Source organism: Odocoileus virginianus, chromosome 26 (genome assembly GCF_023699985.2).
Source record: "Odocoileus virginianus isolate 20LAN1187 ecotype Illinois chromosome 26, Ovbor_1.2, whole genome shotgun sequence".
Lineage (NCBI taxonomy): Eukaryota > Metazoa > Chordata > Mammalia > Artiodactyla > Cervidae > Odocoileus > Odocoileus virginianus.
Window position 1 is genome coordinate 20122938 of NC_069699.1, and position 19334 is coordinate 20142271.

Genomic DNA, 19334 nt, shown 5'->3' on the forward strand with positions numbered 1-19334 from the left:
GAGATGTTAAACATTTACCAGCACACTACTGGTGTTAAGGCACCAAAGTAGCAGAGTTGGAATTGGTACATGGAATCAGAACTACTTCATTATGAATGAGATTCAACGTCTGCTAAGATAGGATGGTGATTGCAGCCATGAAATTAAAAGACGCTTGCTCCTTGGAAAAAAAGCTGACAGACCTAGATGGCATATCAAAAAGCAGAGACATCACTTTGCCAACAAAAGTCCATACAAAGCTATGGTTTTTCCAATAGTCATGTACGGATATGAGAGTTGGACCATAAAGAAAGCTGAGTGCTGAAGAATTGATGCTTTCAAACTGCAGTGCTGGAGAAGCCTCTTGAGAGTCCCTTGGACAGCATGGAAATCAAACCAGTCAATCCTAAGAGAAATTGACCTTCAGTATTCACTAGAAGGAGTGATGCTGCAGCTGAAGCTTCAATACTTTAGCCACCTGATACAAAAAGTTGACTCATTGGAAAAGACCCTGATACTAGGAAAGATTGAGAGCAGGAGGAGAAGGGGATGACAGAGGATGAGATGATTGGATGGCATCACTGACTCAATGGACATGAGTTTGAGCAGGCTCCAGGAGATAGTGAAAGACAGGGAAGCCTGGCGTGCTGCAGTCCATGGGGTCACAAAGAGTCAGACATGACTTAGCGACTGAACAACAACAAGGTAAGAGTGGAAAAATCAAGACAGAAAAGAAGGATGGTGCCTATCTATGGAGGGCTTTTAATGCTTCATTAAGAAGTATTCTCTCAATTTACTATCCTTGTCAGAGACCTAGCAAAAAACAGAAGGTACATTAAAAATGGAGTGAATTTTTAAAAAAAATCCTAAAAGGGGACCATTTACAAGGCATGGAGAAGGTTCAGATAAACTCACAAAAGATGACCAAACAGCCCTGGGCTAGCTACAGCAAGAAGCAGACGCCAACAAGAAACCAAACAGCAAGGGACCTACTGGGACAGTCCATACAATCCGATTCCCAGGTTACAAGCAAAGCAGAAAGGGTAGGGTGGATCCAGAGGCGTACAGAGAATATCCAGCACAATCTCAGTATCAGTGAGAACAACAAAGTGTCATCGCAGGGAAGTATGGGATTATTTCTATAAATTCAGAAAGACTGACGCACCAGCTGTGTATGACAGGAGAGGTAACAGGAGGGATATGGGAAACCCACCAAGAAGCACTTTGAATAAGCTAAATGAGAGGTAATGAGAACTGGCATTGGGGTTGTGGTGATAGGAACAGAGAAGAAAGACCATATGTAGGAGGCATCAGAGAGCTATAAGTAGAGAGGTATCTATCAGATATTATTACATTGACCAGATATGGAGAAAGGGGAGAGAAGAGTTACAAGTAATACCAAAGTATTGAGCCTGGAAGACTTTGAGATCCTGGCTGCAAACAAGACAGGGTATGCAGGAGCTTATTTTGAAAGTGGGCTAAGTTTCCATTTGTGTGACTAGAAGGTGGGAAGAGAGAAAAGTCGGAGTACTTCTCCCTCTGGTCCCCTCGCTGCTGGGCCAGTGTGCAGTGACTATGTTCTTCTGCAGAACACTATGGTATCCTCTCATACGGCCACAGCTCATTTTGGATCCAAACCATTGCCTCCTCTTGACCCTTTGATGATGCTGTGATTCTTTAGGGGTGAAAATATCCAGCAGATATTTGAAAATATAAAAATATAGGACAGGAGTTTGCAAGTGAGGTTATGGTCAGAGAGAAACTTTTTTCATAAAGGTCTAGAAGACTTCAGATCTCAAGAGGCATGGAGAGAAAAGTAGAATAATAATAAAAGGGTTCAGGGAAGCCAGAGATGTTCTGCCATAAAGCACAGTACGAATACAAAGGATAATGGCATCTTGCTGAAAAACAAGTGACTCTATCTCCATCGTCTCCTTTGATAACTGTTTAGTGATAGTGTTGGAATTAAGTTATATGTCAATACAAAGATGGAGCTAAAACAAATTATTACCAGGCAGCACTCTAACTCAGTATTGAAGTGATCTCTGTATCATGAACCATAATAATTGAGATCAGGCAGAAAAGTATATCTCTCCACGGAGGACAAATCAATAACAACTAGGTTTTATGGTCATTAGCACCCTAATGAAATTACTCACCATCTAAATATCTCAGAGGATCTTGCACATTCAACATCAGTCACCTCTTTCATGTTAACACCGGCCAAATGTAGCTAAGTGCAACTTTTATAATGGAGACCATGAATAAGAATGATATTCTATACCTAAAACATTTGCAAACCAAGCAAGAGGAGTTATGTAAATGATACTCCTAAACCAGGACTTAAAATTTTATAACTGTGGGCAACACAGTTGATATGTTGTTAGTTAGCCAGTGTCTTAATCAGAGGTTCATTTACAATAAAGGGACATGTATTACATCTAGAGTAAAGGGGGAAAACAGGCAATGGAAAGCAGAAAATAAAAGAGGGTATATTAGTCTACTGGGCTTCCCAAGTGGCTTAGTGGTAAAGAATCCACCTGCCAAGGAGGATATGCAGGTTCAATCTCTGAACTGGGAAGGTCCACTAGAGAAGGAAATGGCAAGCCACTCCAGTATTCTTGCCTGGGAAATCCCATGGACAGAGGAGCCTGGCAGGCTACAGTCCATAGCATTGAGAAAGAGTTAGATGTGACCAAGCAACTAAAAGGCAACACTATGGCCCACTCTCACATGCATTATATCTTTAACCAAAAGGTGGAGAAGTTAAGTAACATGCCCAAGACCACTCAGAAAGGAAGGAGAGGCTTTCTTGCCTTGTGCCTTTTTAGCTCTTAGTCTGGGCATGTCTTTTCCAATGAGTCAACTCTTTGCATCAGGTGGCCAAAGTATTGAAGTTTCAGCTTTAGCATCAGTCCTTCCAATGAACACCCGGGACTGGTCTCCTTTAGGATGGACTGGTTGGATCTCCTTGCAGTCCAAGGGACTCTCAAGAGTCTTCTCCAACACCACAGTTCAAAAGCATCAGTTCTTCAGTGCTCAGCTTTCTTCACAGTCCAACTCTCACATCCATACATGACCACTAGAAAAACCATAGCCTTGACTAGATGGACTTTTGTTGGCAAAGTAATGTCTCTGCTTTTTAATATGCTGTCTAGGTTGGTCATAACTTTCCTTCCAAGGAGTAAGCGTCTTTTAATTTCATGGCTGTAATCACCATCTGCAGTGATTTTGGAGCCCAAAAATTAAAGTCAGCCACTGTTTACACTGTTTCCCCATCTATTTCCCATGAAGTAATGGGACTAGATTGGAAAAGATCCTGATGCTGGGAGGGATTGGGGGCAGGAGGAGAAGGGGATGACAGAGGATGAGATGGCTGGATGGCATCACTGACTCGATGGACATGAGTTTGAGTAATCTCTGGGAGTTGGTGATAGACAGGGAGGCCTGTCTATCATGGGGTCACAAAGAGTCGGACATGACTGAGTGACTGAACTGAACTGAACTGGGCATGTCAGTCCAAATATGTCAGGCATTGGCATGCCACTCAACTGTCGTTCCTGCAGTTCATCTCTCCAGGAATTCAAGCCTTCTGCTGTCGTCTTCTTTTCATGACTAAACTCAGCACATCCCATTCCTTCTGTACATAATGCTAACTCTTCCTTTGCAGAACTTCATAATAGCCTGCCTTGTCTGAACGCCAGCGTACTTTAGAGGAAGGACTAATTTCCCTCAATATTTTGTTCTATTCTAAGCCTCACTGGTCTTCTCTCTTGTTTCTCAAACCCAAAAAGCTTCTTCCAACCTCCAGGTCCTAGCTTACAAAGATCTCCCCTGCACCCTTTTGCCTAGGTGATTTTCACTTACCCTTGAATTTTTGGTTGAAATGTCACTTCTTTAGGGAGGTCCTCTCTTAGAAGCCTCCATGGCATGTTCTATTCTGGCCTCTTGAACTTCTCTTTCACTGGGCTTGACAGAGCCATACTTTTACATTTCCTTGTGTGATAACTGGATTAATGCTTTTATCCCCTCTATCAGAAGGTGAGCCCAACATGGAAAGGGACCACATTTCATTTGTTCTGTTCACCACTATATCCCCAGATACAATGCATATAAGAGTGGGCCATCGCATTGTCGTTTACTTGCTCAGTTGCGTCCAACTCTTTTGTGACCCTATGGGTTATAGCCCGCAAGGCTCCTGAGTCCACACACAGAGATCTGCACCCAGACAGAGGTGGTGCTGTTAGTGTCTGTCAAGTGACTGAAGTCAATGACTGTCATGTTCTAAGCATCACAGCAAGAGCTTGCCCACGTATCCTCATAGCAACCTTGTGAGATCACATCATTCCTCTATTCCACAGATGAGAGAACTTGGGGCGGGGGTGGGATGGTGGTGGGGAGCAAATAAATTCAGTCTTTTAACAAGATCACTCAGCTAGTATGGGATAGAGTTGAAATTCAAACCTAGACCCATCTCATCCAAGCCCCTTTTTCTGTTGTTATGGAATTTCCAGATGATCACTTCATTATTTTGTCTCATTTCTATTCATTCTATCTCCCCAATGAGTCTCAAAGCTTATTTGGGATGGAAATAGCACCTTGTACATTATTTTCATCCCCCCACATCACCCTGCTAATAGCATTTGATATTCTACTTGCATTTAATGAATACTTTTTGATTAATAGTACTTTCTTGGCATTAATAACATGAAAGCATCCCCAAATGAGTTCAGCTTTCTATAACAACCTGTCTAAAATAGTAATGTACTAACATGTGTGAGTATAATACAGGTTTAAGAGCTACTAATTTCTACCAAACTTTAGGAAATAATTTTGTAAAAATTATTTGAAAGAAACAGCATGGCAAAATGAAATGGACATATGATATGGAAATCCCTTTCCTCTTTCATTCGCTGAATATTTGTGTGTTTCCATGTGTACTCTTCCAGGTGCCAGGGACGTAAAGCTGAAGAAGTCACAGTCTTTCCCTCAAGGAGCTTTTGGATGGAGGGGGTGGTATCACAGTGATGTAAATAAATAATCTTAAATTAAGATAATCTATGCTTGAAGAGAGGACAAGGAAATGTGGGGAAAGCAAAGACAATGTGACTAGCTCAGCCTGGAGGAAAACCAGAGTTAAAAGCACCTGGTCCTAAACACTAACTGGCTGTGAGATACTGGACAAATTCTGTGTGTCAGGTTTTTTCCTTGTCTTTAAACTGAGGATAATACCTATGTCCCAGAGTTGCTATGCCCTCCTCTCAGCACACTTAGAAAAGCTATTTGTTGGTAAGAGTAACGAGAGGTGACTAACTGGGTGGCACTGGCTGTCTGTCCCCAGTGGCTAAAAGTAGCATCTCCATTTACCTGTAAATACACCCACCTACCAGTTGGGAAGCTCTGATTAGAAGGATGAGACAGACAGTAAAAGTTCTCTGCGTATAGTTATTACTTCCAGCCCTCATAGAATTCAGAGAAAATGAGGCACTTAATAGTATTCCAACCCTCCCCTTCATGTGTCAAGTAGAATCTGCTAGCTGAAACAAGGCAGAACAGCTTAAATCATAGCAGCTTTTTCCTATGTCAGCCAGACCAAGGGTCTCCTTAAGAGTCACCTGATTTGGCTAGACTGGTGCTTCCTCTTGCTTTGTGACTGACCTGCTCCCAGGAGGACTTTTGGTTACATTACACTGGATTTTAATCTGGTCCCAACCAGGAGTTTTGCAGTTTTGTCAAGAAGCAAGAAGGTAAATATTACAAAGATGGTGATTCAAAGAATCAACAATAGTAATGGTAGTAGCATGATTTATTATCTTAACAGTGGATCCTACAGTGTTAGAGTTGAAGCTTTTGGGTCTGTTAATTGTAAGAAAGTTTTGAATTCATCTCCTCTTTGGGGGAATGATAGCTCTGAACTGTACCTTTTCTCTCTAGTTAGAAAATCTGATTCTAGGAATCACAGCTTAGGAGTATTATAATATTTTCAAAGAGAGAAAAGGCAGAATGGATACAAAGCACAATCTAGAAACAAAAAAAGGCTCTAATGTATTCATCTTTTTGCCAGTTCTTTCAAAATATTGTACATCTACTGACTCAAGATTTCTTGCATGTTTGGACAAATATAAGCTCTCTTGGGGTCCACCACAAAAGGTGACAATTGTGTGTACAATCAGCTTCTCAAACATCTAGTTCGAATCTTCTTGTCTCTTAAAATACCTCCACTTGACTAAAAAAGAGCATCCAGACACTATAGCAGTCAGAATGCCGGGTTTCTATATAATAATACTAGTATGACCTACTACTGCTATTTACTATGTACTTGCATTGGTCCAAGAACTGTGCAAAAGGCTTTAGATGTACGATCTCATTGAATGAGTCCAGTGATTCTGTAAGGCAGGCCCATTATTATCCCCATTTTACTGAAGAGGATACTGAGGCTCACTGACTTCACTCCAGGTCACAGAGCTAGGATGCAGTTTTGAAACCAATTCTTCCCAACTCTAAGACCTGCCTGGTTATCCACTGTCTTAGCTCTGTCTTGGGTTGTACATCCTGTAACAATATGACAGGGACTCATATTGTTTTTGATGCATCACTTGCACACCAGAAGGATCTCTTAAAGCAAAGCACTCTTTAGAAGCAAATCTATGCTATTGAAACTGTGTATTTTGTTTTTACCTTGAGGAGCTTGTCTGAGAAGCAGCAAAAATAAACACCTAGCCTTCCATGAAAATAAAAAAAGAAGCAAATCTCAAGTAGTTTCTAATATGGATAGCAAACTCAATACTTTTCATAACATTCAGCAATCTACTTATCTCTGCAAATATCAAATAACTTTTTTCACAACTAATCATTTTACTTCTTTTTTATGTGTACCATAAAGATGTTTTTCAACTTTTAGAAACCTTCTAAATTTAAACAGATGAAATAACTCAATATGCCATGTGATGGTAATGGTTAGGAGAATGCAGTCTTTAAGTATGCATTTTCATTCACTTAAAATTACTTATCTTAAATACAATTTAGAAACATGCTGTTAATAACTGCAATAATTTTAAAGGATAATTCAATGACAATTGGCTAAATAAAAACATCATATTTTAAAATTTAAAGTAATAAATAAACACATCATTTTATTTTACATAAACCCTTAATAATGGAATTATAGAATTTTTAGAGCCAGATGGGCTATGAAAGCGAGTTTAGTCCAATCCTTTAGTTTTTCAGCTACAATTAAAGAGAAAGAAACACAGCCAGGGACTTTTACAGTGCAGTTTAAAGTCAGACCCAAGTTCATATCCCTGCCCTGCCACTTACCAGCTCTAAGACTTCAATTGTCATCCAGAGCCAGTTCTTGAAAGTGCCCTGCTTAGAAAGCCGGACTGCTATAAAACTGAGAGTTCACCTAAAGGACTCTCTCCTCTAAAACATATATATTCTATTCATTCATTCGACATATCTATTGAGTACACACTAGTTTGTGGCCTTGGGCAAGTTACTTAATTGCTTTGTCCCTTAGTTTCCTGAGTTGTAAAGCAGGTATCTACATTATAGAGTAATTAATTGCAAGGATTGAATGAATGAATGCAGGTGAGGTATGTGGGATAGTTCTGGGCACACCAGAAAGGCACAAGAATGTTGGACATGTTTCTCCTACTGCTTCTACATTTTATATTAGGTAACATGGTAGGCCCTGGGGATATAACTTGGGAGCCCTATATAATATCTTCTTCCTAAAAACTAAAGTATCCCACTTGCATGGAGTGAATCTCTCATTCCATTGCTCTATCTTGAGGGTGAAATCATTTGGAAACTTCTTCAGTAGGGTTTATTTGGACAGTGTTATCCTTCAGTGCATGAAAAGAACACTGTCCCACCAGCATTTGCCCACGTACTTTCTGTTTTTCCTTTAGATGGCTTTGAAGGGACCCAAGTTTTCCACCTGGTTTCCCAGGTGAGAAATGATGGGTTTTTGAGCATGTACAGAAGTTGCCTGGGATTCCAGAGATAGTCTATCCCTGTAGGACACAGCAAAGCTAACTGGTCCTTTGGGAATTTAAACCTGACGTGAAGTTCTCTCTGCAAAGAACCATAATCAGCTGGAAGAACAAGCAGAGAAATCCAGTTAATTGCCACTCCAGCGTCTCCAGTGGTTCCATTGTGGTTGGATAAGTTAATATAAATTCCATTAGTGTCTTGGAAACTCTCAGGTCATGGCTGAAGCCCTACATAACTCTCACTCATGATGTTGGAAATCACAGAATTACAAAGATGAGAAAACCCTGAACAGCCAGGCAGTTCCTCAGTCTTCCTTCTCACAAGAAAACATTACACCATTCCAGAGAAGTGAGAAGTAGTTATATATTTAAAACCTTGAGAGAAGGCTCTCCCCAAAACTCATTTTTAATGTGCCAGTCTTTTGGTGGCTCAGACTGTAAAGAATCTGCCTGCAATGCAGGGCACCTGGGTTTGATCCCTGGGTTGGGAAGATCCCCTGAAGAAGGGAATGGCTACCCACTCCAGTATTCTTGCTTGGAGAATTCCATGGAATTCTCCATGTAGCTCTCCTGGTGGGCTGCAGTCCGTGGGGTCACAAAGAGTAGACACAACTGAGCGACTAACACTTTTGCGTTCTTTTTGCTTTTATTAAAAGCAAATACAGAAACTTTTCAGTATGAAATCTAACATGTCATCCCTGTTGTATGTGGGTGTGCAAGTGTGTCTATGTATACACTGGTCATTATTCTCAGAGAGAAAAGTTAAAATAATCCTGCCAAAGAAAAAAAGCAAATGCAAAGGCAGAGAGCCACACTACTACTGCATCTCTTTTCCTAGGGAGAACATCCTCAATTCTGTCCACATATTCTGGGTTATGTCATTTTCTTACCCTGGCATCACTCTTCTATGAACCTTTCTTCCAAGCCTGTCACAGTCATTTTTTAAGCTTTTAAGGTCAGCTTGAAATAAAATATTAGAAAAAGAAATATTAGTCCTTAGGTGTCTGGGAAACCCAGCTTAAATTTCTCTGCATGATACACTATAATTAAAGCATCCCAGATCTTTGCTCTCTTTGGTAACCCAAGAGCTAGATGCTGAGTCACTGTCATATTATTACCTGTTCTGACTTCATAGTCCAGGAAGTAGCTTCAGTGTGAACCAGAAAGGCACTGGGTCTGAAAGAGGCGGGGAGGCAGGTCTTACCCCAGCTCTGTTGTTTCCTTAGGTGTGTGACCTTAGACAAACTGCACTTGCACTACAAAGAAGAGCCTTGCAACCCTACTTCTTTTATAGACAAACCTTAGAGAAATATTAAGTGACTCGTCCAAGGTTACACTGCATCTTTCCATGGTTCTGGTTCATTAGTTATTTTTTAAAAAAAAGGAGAAGGAATGATAGTATTTGGTGTCTCAGAATGTTGCAGGTCAAATGAGATGCATATTTAAGGACTCTGCTGAATTTGAGGTTCTGAAACATGAGGCATTATTCGCTTTGTCAGCCACATCTCCTCTTTAAGCTCTTTAAGCAGCTTGTACAGCCCTATGTTTCTTGTCATTGACACTCATTCTGTTTCCAGCCTCCTTTCCTGATGACTCAAGACACTCTGAATTCTGAATTCTACAAGGAATTTACAGTTCTGTCCACAGTGTAGACTTCTTGAAAATTTAAGACTTGTACCCTCTTTCAACCAACCGTCCAACTCATTTATGTTCAGTAAGTTTAGGTCTAAAATTGTCTCCTGCTGAGTATTGGTGTTCCAGGTGATAGCCTGTTCACGGAATGAATCAGAATGCTTCTTAAAGCATTTGCTGGCAGTCAAAATTTGAATGAAGGCATCTACTTCTGTACAGATTCTGTAGCTCATACTTTTACCATCACAGAATGCTTTATTGCACTTGCCAGTCTCTTTTCTGTCACCTGTACTAGACGTAAACTCACCAGAGCAGGATTCCTCACCCTCAGCCTGACTGACACATGGAACAGATACTGTTCTGCTATGGAGGGCCCATCTGTTCATTTTAGGATATTTAACATCATCCCTGACTTCTGGCCAGTAGCGGCCCCATCCTCAGTTGTGACAATACCTGACAAAAGTGTTTTCAAATGTCCCTTGGGGGTGAAGGGGCAAAGTCACCCCTGGTTGAAAACTTCCATGCTAGATCTAGCCAAGTGTCTTTTCATACTGGGCATTCAATAAATCCCTGAAGATTAAGTGACTGATGGCAACAAAATGCTTATGATGATTTAGTGTACAAGCCGCAGAAAAATCAAGCTGATTTCTTTTGGTTTTAGTGCCTGGCACACGTCTGGTGCTCAGTATATGTTGACTGGGTGAACAAGTGTTCTATAATCCTAAGCAGCTCCCTGTATCCCAAGTAAAATTCTTTCTCAAAAGAATTGGATTCTCAAAAGAATCCAAGTGAGGTGCTTGGAAATTGTCCTGTGGTGGGAGGGGTGGGGGGATTTTTAAAGAACAAAACAATCTCTCAAACTGTGGTATTAGGAACGAGGAAGAAGATAGCCTTCCTGTGTCCCCCAGACCTTAAGCTCTCTGTTTCATCGTAACATACAGGACAGAAATCACATTCTTTGCAGTGGAAAATACTAGAAACATCTACTAGTGTGCTTGGACCCTTTAAAACACAACTTGGCTAGGGACGCAAAGCACCAGGAGGGATGCAGGACACCCAGAAGGTCACACATTCAGTCATTAGTGTCAGAGCTGGGGAATGAGCCTGCGCCTTCCTGACTCCCTGTCCAGTACTTGATTACAGTGATTATTACAGATGCAAATTAAGACTTATTACTATTGTGAAATAACAATGCAGGTTAATGATATTCTTTATTGCCATGCTAACATTTTTTTCTAGAGGGGAAAATTATAGGCATGAAACCAATTAAGCAAGCTTTCTTTCTTTGTAAAGCTTTCTTAGTTTTCCTAAATGAAGATTCTCTCGTTGTGCTTCCTACTTAATACTGCCCGCTGACTGTTTTTGTTTTTTTTTTGTCTCCTGGCCTTCCTGAGATGGATGCTAATACTCATGCTGTCCATTTTCCCTATATGAATCAAAAATGACTATGCTAATACATTATCTCAAAGGGCAGTCATAAATAGGAGTAGCAAATATTTTGAAACGAATACTTAACAGACATCCTTCAGTGGAGGTTAAGCACTGTTGGAAATGCCTCCCTTAGAGATCTTTGTTAGTCAAAGGCTGGCAGTTGCCTCTTGCTGGATCTCACTGTAGAATGGCTGCCCTGCCGTGAACGAAACGATGGCTCCAGAAATGGACAACAGATTAATCTGTGTATTCCTCAAACTTTATGCAGTTGTCCTTTACCCCCAGGTCTATATAATATTTGCCACAAAAACCTTTCATGTAGAAGAATGTCATGTCACATGTATATTGTTAGTGTAACTATGGTGACCAAAAAATGCCACCAGTGTGTCTGTTTCATACACAAATGAGGGGGCAGCTGTGGAGTCCACATGTCTGCCAGTGGTATAATAGATGTGAGTGAGGATGGCCTGGGTCGGAAAATTACCAGTCATTTATATTAATCAGAGCTTTCAAATAACATTTCAACCCCTGAGCTATGAAGAGTGTAAATGGAAGGCAATAAGCCACTGTAAAAGCAGTTTTCACTCCTCAGTTTTTGAAACTAAATGTCATAAATAAAGGCAGCAATATCTTTGGAGGGCACCCTCAAGTCAAAGTTGACAGACCTCCAGTAATGTATCAGTGCAAGTTTAAGCCTAGTTTCTTTGCATCTCAGGATGATTTTCAGTGTATCAAGTGTAAAGGTTCCATCCAAGTTAAACGTTTATGTTAGTTGTGGTAATGAGGGCACAACTTCCACAAAGCTTTTAGCAATCTTACTTACTAGGGCAGTCAGTCCTTCCAGCCCTGTTCACCTAACCTTGTCAGATACAAATGAGGGAACTAAGAGTTTGTGGGGTTAAGAAACTGATCTAAGATCACCTGGCTAAGATTAGATAACTGAGTTACCAACCAGATAACTGATAAAACTGCTAATAATATTCTACTTTTGTTAGACCTTTTGAAAATATTCAAAAAGTAAAATATATATATATATATAAGCCTGCATATTGTTTCTTAAAAAATAACTCTGAACATAAAATGGCATAAATTTTAATTATTGAATAAAATGCTTAACACTTCTGTTGGCATGACATTGTTTAGTCACTAAGTCATGTCTGACTCTTTTGCAACCCCATGAACTGTAGCCTGGACTACAGCCTGCCAGGTTCCTCTGTCCATGGGATTTCCCAGGCAAGAATACTAGCATGGCTTGCCATTTCCTACTCCAGGGGATCTTCTAGACTCAGGGATCAAACCCACATCTCCTGCATTAGCAGGCGGTTCTTTACCACTAAGCCACCAGGGAAGCCCAAGAGTGTCCATAAAGTCTGAAAATATATGCTATATGATTATATCATATGTTATAATTATAATGTCAGTAAACAATTTATTATGCATTTGTCTGTTTTGAGACTTGGATACTACATCCAGTGATGGATCCATAAAGTAGGCAAATGTGAGTGAAAGAAACTCAGTCGTGTCTGACTCTTTGCGACCCCATGGACTATAGATTCCGTGGAATTCTCTAGGCCAGAATACTGGAGTGGGTAGTTGTTTCCTTTTCCAGGGCATTCCCAGCCCAGGGATCAAACCCAGGTCTCTCGCACTGTGGATGGATTCTTTACCAGCTGAGCCACCAGGAAAGCCCTATAATACTGGAGTGGGTAGCTTATCCCTTCTCCAGCAGATCTGCCTGACCCAGGAATTGAACCAGGGTCTCCTGCATTGCAGGTGGATTCTTTACCAGCTGAGCTATAAGAGAAGCAAGTAGGCAAATAGTACTATGATAAAACAAGAAAATTTAAAAAGCAAATTTTATTTAAGACTTATAGAATGAATGGTTCCCTTGGTCACTAAAGTACTGAATTTTACTTATAGGGTTTAACTTTTGTCTCTATTCTGCACTTTGAGCCAAAACAAGAGAGAATACATGTTTTTCTGACTTTATCTATATAATTATAATTTCATCCTGAATAAAATATTAATCAAAACTCTATTCATGAGTTAAAGAATACTTCCATTGTTCCCAGAAACAAAAATATGGTTATGATTCTGAAATAGAATTTGCTTTATCTCCAGATTGCCTTAACTCAAAATAGATGTTCAGCATAATAATTTTGAAAAGTTAAATACAATATTTGAGCAACCTTACATTAGTATGCAAGTGAATCATTCAAAAACTATTATTTTGTAGCTTAAAAATAAATTATAAGAAAGTATTACGAAAGTCTAGTAAAAAATGACATTCAGGTCCTGTAATTTACCACATTTTACTCATGGTTTGTGGTTTGTTTATGGTGGCATAAAAAGGTCTACCATTCTGATTATTTAAAATCATGCCCAACTGGCTTGGGAAGTAGCAGTATAATTCTGTAAAGGCAGATTTTCTTTAGTACCGACTGGGTTCATTCCCATGAGTATAACTGCTTTAGAATATGTGATAATTGTTCTAACAGTTCAGGTCAAAAAGCTAGCTTTAACAGGTTTGAACCAAAGAGAAATCAGTGGTTGTATTTCCCCCGGTTTTTTGGGAACTACAGACACTGTGCAGAACTATCTGTGTTACTGTTCAGAACCAGAGTATGTAGTTGGATCTGGTCTAAGATTTTATTTAGCAGAGTGATACTTTTCTAATAATAGGTACTTTATTGCTTTTATTTACCAAGGAATAAGCCCTAATTTTCCCTTTCATTAGAATTGTGGAACAAAAATCTCACATAGCCAGGATAACAACCAAAGAAATTCTCACAGAAGGTGAAGCTTTGGTTATTTTAAAGGTACCACATTTGTTTCAAAAAATATCTAGATGATAACTTTACAATAAAATGACTTATTGCCTAGTTTAGAAATGCCAACTGCATTTTATAGGTACCCTTCAAGTCCATAATAAACACAGAATCCCAGGCTTAAGTCACATAAGAGTTTATTATAATGATTTGTAACTTTCTGACTTCTAGATAGCCCTAAGACAGAAAAATGTAATCTTGGCTGTTGTCTTTTCTTACTTAAATTTGACTCAGTTCAATTTTCCCCTTCTGAGAAAGTATTGTGTTAAGTGTTTAAAAGAAGTCACTGAACCAGCAAAAATAACTTAAGAAAACAGGTAAAATAGCAAACTAACATCTGTTACCCATCCCCTAAACCCATCCCACCCCACTGAGCTTCAAAACAATATTGTCTCTCTCTCTCTCTCTCTTTTTCTTTTAACTTGTATTTTAATGTCCTTTTCAGTGACTTTATAGAATACAGGGGCAAATGTTGTTCAGTGAATAGGTTCTTCTTCCCTCCAACAGTGATTGAGGCTGACAAAAGACGAGGCCACTGGTTGGCTTGCCATAGGTATGATCCCTGGGACTCACATGCAGACCACACTGCCTGCCTTTTGTTCAGCGGTTGACCAACGCCAGGAGGTGAGAGCAGTGCAGTGGTCTGTTGGCTACTCTTAGACAAGGCAGACATTTCTCTGTTGGAGGGTCCATTATAGAAGTGCCTCGCTGTTCACTGTTCTGTCCTGTGGCCCTGAAGCCCCTCAGGTGACTAGGAGTGTGATGGTTTCATCACCTACAATTCTAAAAGTTTGGTGCCTGTTACTGAAATGATTTTCACTGGACGACGAAGATCTTCTAGTGAGATCTTCCTGTCAGTCATCTACAACTATCTTCAACTATATTGTATATCCCTGAGGATGGACAGCCTATGTGAGCAGGAGGTGGGGTTATTAAAAGGAAAAGAGAAGAAACTCTAAATAAAAGTTAAGGGGTCAATTCAGAAATTACTTCAAACCACCAGAAGTGGAATTAAGTTACCTTCTGCTTCATTTAACACTTTTCCTCACTAGCTCAGAACATCCAGCTTGAATATTACACAAAAACACACAGCCAGGTAAAGAGCAAGCAGTGCTTGGAGCTTTCAGTACAATCACACTCAGAGATTTTGGCTCTTGAATAAAGGTGTCAGCAAGCCTTGGAATTCCCAAAGAGAAAAACTCACTGAGCCTTTATTCCATTTTCTTAAGGTCTATTGTTAACTAAAGACTCCTTGTCTTTTCAAATTCCTTCATGTGAATGGATGAGGCCAGACATCTGCCAGGATTTGCTCACATTTGCATGCAAATCAGAGACTTAGGGACACACATGGCCCCAGAGCCAACAACACCACTTTTTAACTGTAGACTTACACTGATCAAAGTACCTTCCTGGACTTTCCAGTCCTCTAGTGCTGGCTTTCAAAAATAATTGGCATATTCGAGTAGTGTTAATGCTTTTTAGGCCATGGTGGCAGAGCAAATTGCAAAATAAAACAACATACTGTATTTCCCAAATATCCTACAAGCAAAAAGCTCTCAAGTCAGCAATACCTGTCCCCTCAATGAATTCAATTTTCTTTATTATCTGGGTCTGGGAATGAAGATGCTAATAGTGGTGTGCTATTTAGAGAAGGGTCTATTTTCCTCAACTCTTGGCCTGTGGGGTTCGAGAATTGAGTGAATGTCTCAAAACCTCCACACCCCGATCATTCATTCATTCAGTCCCAGGCGCTATGGCTGCAGGGGTGAACTCAGCGGGCAAGGTCCCCCTCTCTCTCCCGAAGGCGGTACTACTGCCCAACCTCCCAGCGCCAGTATCCAGGCCGGCTTCCTCACAACCGTCCTGGGACGGGTTTTCCCACCAGTCCCGGGTCAGCCGAGCCCCTGCAGCTACTCGATCTTTCCACCCTACCTGGGCCTACCAGGCAGAGGCTCCCCTCGGTGCAGGCAGTCACTGCCGGGCCCTGGGAAGTGCCGGGTCGGCGGCTGCCCACACCCCTCTGCACGCAGCACAAAAGACACCCGCTGGCAAACTTTCCGCCATTCGCCCCAGCCTAGCCTGGAACCGGCACCGGCTCCATGCCTGGGGCGGACCGAGGTTTCCCTGAGGCTGCCACCCTTTCTGGACTCAGAACGCGACGCAGGGTGAGGTCTTTCCCCACTTAAACCGCGCGACAGCTGAGTTGATTCTTTCGAATGCTTTCACTTCAGTACACTCAAGTGCTTCGTGAATTACGCCCCTTACCCTTTTGCCAAAAAGGCCACCGCCAAGACATCTTCTCTCTTTTCTCTTTCCACAGCTTGCCACCTTCTTTCCCCTTTTCTTAGCCCTCTTTCTAACTCCCCTGGCCCCTTCCGACTCTGGCAGCATTTCTCAGTTCAGATTCCAGCAGCCCTCCTTCTTCTGGATCCCTGGGCATCACCCTCCCCGCCGTCGGTCCCGGGAATCTAGTGGGTTCGTCTCCTGTCACTGCCTTTTGCTCATTTCTGTTCGGCCTTCCTTCCGAATTACCGTTCTCCCCGACCCCAGTGATTTTTTTTTTTGTTTTGTTTTTGCTTTTTCAAAACCCCGTAAAGAGGTTACTAGATTCCCGCTCCTCCAGATCCGTCATTTTTCCCAGCTTCATGAGCCGCGCCCCCTCGTACCTCTTAGGCCCGCGATCTTGTCCCACGGTTCCCCAGACCGTTCTCTGGCCCTCCAAGCCACCAAGTTTGCCTTGACTTCCCCTCGCTGCCGCCCACATCTCCCGCCGCTGCCCGGCTGAGCGAGCGCACTTACCCCGAGGCCCGGCTGGCAGGGGTGTCGGGGTGCGCACGGACCAGGCACCGGAGGCGGCAGCAGGAGGAAGAGGAGAAGGAGGAGGACCGGCTGAGCGGCACCTCCCTCCACACCCACAGGCACTGGCTCCTTAGGGGGCTCGCGGCAGAGCACCGAGACGCGAAGCGAGGCAGTAACACGAGGAACAGCTGCTGCGCGGGCCTGAGCTCAATCCGGCTCTCGGGGGCCGGGCAGAGGCAGGCAGATTGGGGTAAAGGGTAGAAGCGGGATGCTGACAGCGGGGCAGCGAGTGTCCAGGTCCAAAGGAGGGCGACCGGAGCGCCTAGGGATGCCACCGCGCGGATGCTGCTGCCCGCGCTGACGCCGGCGGCCCCTCTCCCCGCCCGGAGGGCGCTGCAGGCGCGGGCGCACGGGCCTCGCTTAGCTCGCCGGCTAGCTGCCGGCGCCCTCGGTGCGCCCCGCTTTGTGCTCCCCGCAGCCGGCGTGCACCTGGTGTAAGCAAAAGCGGTCAGCTGATGGGCTGCACTCCCATTGGCTGCTCCACGGTCTCCTCCCCTCCCGCCCGACCCCCTTCCTGGCCTCCCCCTCCGGTCCTCCTGCCCCCTCACACCACCCCCGACTCAGCCCGGTGCTGGGGCACCATCTGTAGCCGGCCCAACAAAAACGTAACGCCGTGGGTCCCGGGTGGTCGGCCTCCCCGAGTCGCGGCCGCGGCCGCTGCAGGGAGCAGCGGGCCACCGCTTTTTGTCTAGGGAACGACAGGCTGCGGCTGGGTTAGGCAGGCAGAGCACATTGCCGTTTCTTAGCAGAAAAGGTACCAAAAAAAAAAAAAAAAAAAGGAAAAAAACCCTTTCTACCAGGCCACCTAGGCACAATGGAGCCAGATTTCTGTGCAACATAGAACTTGGGCTTCTGGGACTGAGAAGCAGACAAATTCAACCCAGAAGACAGCTAAGTCTCGGTGTGAAACCTGACCCTTCCTCTTAAAATGAATGGAGATTCATTGGGTTGTGTGTACACACCTGGACTTATATGCACATGGAACTGGTCTGTGTCCTTGCCGCAGAAAGAGACTATTATGACACTTAAATGGATGGCGAAACAGCTTCTTATTTAGGGACGCTTTCAGGAAACGTTTCTGAAACTTTGTGATTACAGCTCTCTGATTTGTTAGGTGTGAAAGGTGTGTTCAAATAAGCGGAGGATTGAGAATGCAGTCTGTTTGAAGTGGGGGGTGTCAGAGAGCAAGGTGGAAACGGGTTTTTGGGAACCGCACACGAACCTGAGTTTCATCCTCCAAGCACCTTGCAACCAGACTTCAGAGAAGCCCTTAGTGCTTGTTACTGATTTAAGCTGGAGCGTTATTAACCCCTCAGTGCAGAGTGGCTCTGGCAAGAGAATATGACAACATTTCTTTGTGATGTCCAAGTTTAGAACTTCTGGGGAATTTGGAAGAATAAATTCATTATTACAGTATCATCTTTTAAATTCCTTGAAAATATGGTATGCATTTAATCATAGTAATGTTTTACCTTGATTCCTGTAGCATTCCTTGATGTCTTTCATAGTTGCCTGATAAATATCTGATGCTCTCAAATGTTCATTTACTTTCTTTTATCCTGAAACTGTCACATAGATATCAGTGGGTCTTAGTGTGCCTTAAAAGCCTCGAGGGAAAGAAGATATTTTGACTTAGGGAAACAGGTAAAATGAAGTGTAGAAGGACAGCCATACAAAAAGGCCCGTTGCAAATAGAATGGGAGAGTGCTGCCTATAAAAGATTTTAAAACTTTCAAAATAAGGTGAATCTAGAACCTTTCCCAAGAGTCAAATTTTCTCATGCTGATTACATGTAGCTTGGAAGTAGCTTGTCTGAAAGGAGGTGGGCTTCTAGCAGAAACACAGAACTTGAATGATAAGGGAAAGACAGAACACAGGTTTCTTAGGAAGTCTCCTTTAGGTTTTTCTGATTGTCTTTCTGGGAGAGGAAGGGAAACAATGTTGTACTTTGCACAGCAGTGTTTGACAGAGGTAAGTCCTGGGGAGCAGTTGAAGCAATTAATGGTGGTTAGGAATTACTGTTACTAGGAGGCAGGATAGCTAACAGCCTCCAGGTTTTGGAAGAGGCTTCATGAGAATGGTGTGAAGCCCAGCTAAGAAGAAACCAAGTTAGACACCAGTGTATGAACTTTGAAAAGGCTGACACTGCTTTAAACCCCAGCACTGCAAGTTATGAACTGTGTCCCTCTGGGATAAGTCACTTTACCTCTTTAAACCTTAGTTTCCTTGCCTATAAAGTGGGATTAATAGCAGTTAACTATCCCAGGGGGTTGTGCTGTTTAAGTAAGAATAAGCTTGTAAAATGCTTGGTGCAGTTCTTGGTGTCTAGTCAGGAAGCACAAGCTGGAATCAAGATTGCTGGGAGAAATATCAATAATCTCAGATATGCAGATGACACCACCCTTATGGCAGAAAGCAAAGAACTAAAGAGCCTCTTGATGAACATGGAAGAGGAAAGTGAAAAAGTTGGCTTAAAACTCAACATTCAGAAAACTAAGATCATGGCATCTGGTCCCATCACTTCATGGCAAATAGATGAGGAAACAGTGGAAACAGTGACAGAGTTTATTTTCGGGGGCTCCAAAATAATTGCGGATGGTGACTGCAG

At 42.4% G+C, this 19334-nt stretch overlaps 1 protein-coding gene across 1 annotated transcript in view; it reads right to left on the minus strand.

Moving 5' to 3' along the window:
• The window catches only part of LRRN1 (leucine rich repeat neuronal 1), a 40972-nt gene extending 23801 nt beyond the window's left edge, over positions 1 to 17171 (minus strand). The window contains 1 exon segment of the mRNA XM_070455635.1: positions 16667 to 17171. The gene's annotated coding sequence lies outside the window, so the exon portion shown is untranslated.
• Positions 17172 to 19334: the final 2163 nt, after the last annotated feature.